This window comes from Triticum urartu, chromosome 5A (assembly GCF_056163025.1).
Source record: "Triticum urartu cultivar PI428250 chromosome 5A, HENAU_Tu73, whole genome shotgun sequence".
NCBI lineage: Eukaryota > Viridiplantae > Streptophyta > Magnoliopsida > Poales > Poaceae > Triticum > Triticum urartu.
The window spans coordinates 624155128-624160780 of NC_141877.1; positions in this window are offsets into that span (position 1 = coordinate 624155128).

A 5653-nucleotide genomic window follows, 5' to 3' on the forward strand; every position below is an offset into this window, starting at 1 on the left:
TCCTAATGATGTGATCCCGTTATCAATGACATCCAATGTCCATGGTCAGGAAACCGTAACCATCTATTGATCAACGAGCTAGTCAACTAGAGGCTCACTAGGGACATGTTGTGGTCTATGTATTCACACATGTATTACGATTTCCGGATAATACAATTATAGCATGAACAATAGACAATTATCATGAACAAGGAAATATAATAATAATAACCATTTTATTATTGCCTCTAGGGCATATTCCCAACAGTCTCCCACTTGCACTAGAGTCAATAATCTAGTTACATTGTGATGAATCGAACACCCATAGAGTTCTGGTGTTGATCATGTTTTGCTCGAGGAAGAGGTTTAGTCAACGGATCTGCGACATTCAGGTCCGTATGCACTTTACAAATATCTATGTCTCCATTTTGAACATTTTCACGAATAGAGTTGAAGCGACGCTTGATATGCCTGGTCTTCCTGTGAAACCTGGGCTCCTTGGCAAGGGCAATAGCTCCAGTGTTGTCACAGAAGAGTGTCATCGGGCCCGACGCATTGGGAATAACTCCTAGGTCGGTAATGAACTCCTTCATGCAGATTGCTTCTTGTGCTGCCTCCGAGGCTGCCATGTACTCCGCTTCACATGTAGATCCCACCACGACTCTTTGCTTGCAACTACACCAGCTGACTGCCCCACCATTCAAAATATACACGTATCCGGTTTGTGACTTGGAGTCATCCAGATCTGTGTCGAAGCTAGCATCGACGTAACCCTTTACAACGAGCTCTTCGTCACCTCCATAAACGAGAAACATATCCTTAGTCCTTTTCAGGTACTTCAGGATATTCTTGACCGCTGTCCAGTGTTCCATGCCGGGATTACTTTGGTACCTTCCTACCAAACTTACGGCAATGTTTACATCAGGTCTGGTACACAGCATGACATACATAATAGACCCTATGGCCGAGGCATAGGTGACGACACTCATCTTTTCTCTATCTTCTGCCGTGGTCGAGCATTGAGCCGTGCTCAATCTCATACCTTGCAATACAGGCAAGAATCCCTTCTTGGACTGATCCATATTGAACTTCTTCAATATCTTGTCAAGGTACGTACTTTGTGAAAGACCAATGAGGCGTCTCGATCTATCTCTATAGATCTTGATGCCTAATATATAAGCAGCTTCTCCAAGGTCCTTCATTGAAAAACACTTGTTCAAGTAGGCCTTTATGCTTTCCAAGAATTCTATATCATTTCCCATCAATAGTATGTCATCCACATATAATATGAGAAATGCTACAGAGCTCCCACTCACTTCCTTGTAAACACAGGCTTCTCCATAAGTCTGCGTAAACCCAAACGCTTTGATCATCTCATCAAATTGAATGTTCCAACTCCGAGAGGCTTGCACCAGCCCATAGATTGAGCGTTGGAGCTTGCACACCTTGTCAGCATTCTTAGGATCGACAAAACCTTCCGGCTGCATCATATACAATTCTTCCTTAAGGAAACCATTAAGGAATGCTGTTTTGACGTCCATTTGCCATATCTCATAATCATAGAATGCGGCAATTGCTAACATGATTCAGACGGACTTCAGCTTCGCTACGGGTGAGAAAGTCTCATCGTAGTCAACCCCTTGAACTTGTCGATAACCCTTAGCGACAGGCCGAGCCTTATAGATGGTCACATTACCATCCGCGTCTGAAAGAGGGTTTCGGGACGAAACTCTAGGCACTTGAATCGCCTGATTCCGACTAACGAGCGAAAAGATAAATAGAAACTAAGATCGGATCAAAAATCGCGATCAGAAAAAACGCGGAATAAATCCGATAAAAGAAAACTCACGAACAGACTAATGAACGAGCGTTCGTTAGCTGTAACTAACGGGCGAAAACCGTTCGTTAAAACGAACGTACGGATGAACGTCCGCTAACTAGAAGAACCGAGAAAAATCGGCGAATCCGAAAAAAAGAAATAGATCTAGGGTTTTTTAAAAAAGAATCGAATGGTTTTTAAAAAAATGGCGACGGAGTCCAGTGGCTACCTCCGGCGAGGGGGCTCGAGCGAGGCGAGGCAGCGGCGGGGCGGCGGCGGTGGGGCTGGCGGGGCTGGCGGCGGTGGCGGTGTGGTGTTGGGGGCGGGGGTGGCGGCGTATATAAAGGGGGCGGGGGCGGCGGCTTGGAGGAGGGGGCAAGGCGCGGCGGAGGTGGAGTCCAACTCAGATGTTAAGCCGGCAGATTATAAGCCGGCAGATTTTTTAAGCCAGATGTTTAAGCCAACAGATTGTTTAAGCCAGATGTTAAGCCAACAGATTGTAAGCCGGCAGATTGTTTAAACCAGATGTTTAAGCCGGCAGATTGTTTAAGCCATATGTTTAAGTCAGATTGTGACAGAGTCGCCTGGGGTTAATAAGCCCAAAACATTAAGAAGCCCAAGACGTTAAGAAGCCCATGGAGAGAAGCCCGTGATGAGAAGTCAGAAATAGTGTAAGTCTTAATCCTAGTTGGACTCTACATGTAACCCGCCCCTTCAACTTATATAAGGAGGGGCAGGGCACCCCAAGAGGGAGAGAAAAATAATCTCTAGGTTAGATACAACTAAGAGAGCCGGCTTACGGTGACTCCCTCATGAGCATAATAAGACCTAGCCACAAACATCATGTAGGGTTGTTACTAGATGATGTTTCCCAGGGCCCGAAGCTGTCTAAACCCTTGTCTTGTGTTGCGTCTCACAATTCTGCTCAACCCCTCTCAAGTTACCACATAGATGTGTTGGCCTCACGACTAAGTCCTTTCACTAGGACATCTGATGTGACAATTCCATGACAAAAACTGCTCCAATTTTTTTAAAACCTGTTATCAAACCATCAAAACAGCCCGACGAATATATTTTGAGTGAAGCATGATTTACTTTTACAGATATATGTGTATCAAAACTAGAGTGTTTATATTTCAAGCCCATGAACAAGTATTATTCGACTACTTTAGATCCATTGCAACGCATGGGCCAACACATTGGTAGTAGTAGTCTCTATCTCTATCCCTACTCTACTCTTATAAAAAACAGAGTTGTTGATGATGGTGTGCCTGCCATCCTACAGTATAGGCCATCCAATTTATATCTAATAGATAGGAAGGAAACTATGGCAATTTTGCAAAAAAAATACCCACAGCCCTATCCGATCTATATCTAACGGATATGAAGGAAACTATGACAATTTACCCGCACTCCTCTCCACATTTGCAGATAAGGCCTTCCCTCGTTTATCCTTTTCTCCCACAAGATCTTGATGTTCCGTGCAACGCATGGGCATCTTTCTAGTCTCTACTCTTATAAAAAATAGAGTTGGTGATGATGGTGTGCCTGCCACCCTACAATATAGGACGTCCGATTTATATCTGATGGATAGGAAGAAAACTATGGCAATTTTGCAAAATGAAACCTACACCCCTCTCCACATTTGCAAATAAGGCCTTCCCTCATTCATCTTTTTCTCTCACAAGATAAAATACTCATACAAATGCATCTTGATGTTCCGTGCAACGCACGAGGATGTTTCCTTGGGGGTCTCTCCAGCGCGGCATGGCCATAGTTGCAAGTTGACGCCCCTTGAGATGCCGACGTTGAGGGGCACTCGGATTTTGTCCATTGAGCAGGTAAGATGAGTTTGATTACATAGTAAATGCATTCTAAATATTACCTCCGTCTCCATTTCCTAATTCTCCCCTTGTCCACTGTTTCACAGGTTAGGCTCGGTTCGAGTGGAGATTGGCTTGCATATGTACGGGACGGTACCAACATCAATTCGCACAGCATTTACAATGGTGACACGGTTCCCGTAGAAATGTTGTCCAACATTGGGATCAGCCATGCAACGTGCCACCGCCAGAATTGGTACGATGGAACCACAGTGAGATTGAAGAAGATAGCACGAACCTTGCACATGGCGGTCAAATGTGGACGATGATGTCTGTGGCCGATTTGTTGACGTACAAGTACGAAGACGATGTGCTCCTTCCTAACCGCATCTTTGCTGTGACAAACCAGGGGACTTGTTTCATATGGGACACATCCTGCGGTATACTCCCTCTCTCCTAGTTTATTGGTTTTGAATTTTTTTTCCTTTTATAAGTTTCAAATTCAAATTTAGAGCTCCCCATCACATGTTGAGATTACAATGTCCATTAAATCGTTGCGTGCATGTATAGTAAAGAAATAAATCTTGAGTTTGCCACGAGTTTGTGCAGCGATAGCACCACAAGGCCTGGCGCAGGAGTTACATTTACCTCTCGGGGCCCTCGGGTCTGAGCTTCAGCGCCTTACGACACCTGCCTTTGAGTCAATAATAAGTGGACCCGATAGATGGCTGGTCCACATGTAATGCTCCCGAAGTCAGAGGGGCAGTGGGGTCGAGAGGGGTGATACGTCTCCAACATATCTATAATTTTTGATTGCTCCATGCTATGTTATCTACTGTTTTGGGCAATATTGGGCTTTATTATCCACTTTTATATTATTTTTGGGACTAACCTATTAACCGGAAGCCCAGCCTAGAATTGTTGTTTTTTGCCTACTTCAGTGTTTCGAAGAAAAGGAATATCAAACGGAGTCCAATTGACCTGAAACTTCACGGAACTCATTTTTGGAAGGAAAGAAGCCCAGAAGACTTGGAGTGCACGTCAGGGGACCTTCTAGGAGGCCAGGAGGTAGGGGGCGCGCCCACCCCCCTAGGGCGAGCCCTCCACCCTCGTGGGCCCCTCGTGGCCCCCCTGACGTACTTCTTCCGCCTATATATCTCCATATACCCTAAAAACATCCGAGAGCACAATAGATCGGGATTTCCGCCGCCGGAAGCCTCCGTAGCCACCGAAAGCCAATCTAGACCCGTTCCGGCACCCTGCCGGAGGGGGCAATCCCTCTCCGGTGGCCATCTTCATCATCCCGGCGCTCTCCATGACGAGGAGGGAGTAGTTCTCCCTTGGGGTTGAGGGTATGTACCAGTAGCTATGTGTTTGATCTCTCTCTCTCTCTCGTGTTCTTGAGGTGGTACGATCTTGATGTATCGCGAGCTTTGCTATTATAGTTGGATCCTATGATGTTTCTTCCCCCCTCTACTCTCTTGTAATGAATTGAGTTTCCCCTTTGAAGTTATCTTGTCGGATTGAGTCTTTAAAGATTTGAGAACACTTGATGTATGTCTTGCCGTGGATATCTGTCGTGACAATGGGATATCACGTGATTCACTTGATGTATGTTTTGGTGATCCACTTGCGGGTTCCGCCCATGAACCTATGCATAGGGGTTGGCACACGTTTTCGTCGTGATTCTCCGGTAGAACTTTGGGGCACTCTTTGAGGTCCTTTGTGTTGGTTGAATAGATGAATCTGAGATTGTGTGACGCATATCGTATAATCATACCCATGGATACTTGAGGTGACATTGGAGTATCTAGGTGACATTAGGGTTTTGGTTGATTTGTGTCTTAAGGTGTTATTCTAGTACGAACTCTAGGGCTGTTTGTGACACTTATAGGAATAGCCCAACGGATTGATTGGAAAGAATAACTTTGAGGTGGTTTCATACCCTACCATAATCTCTTCGTTCGTTCTCCACTATTAGTGACTTTGGAGTGACTCTTTGTTGCATGTTGAGGGATAGTTATGTGATCCA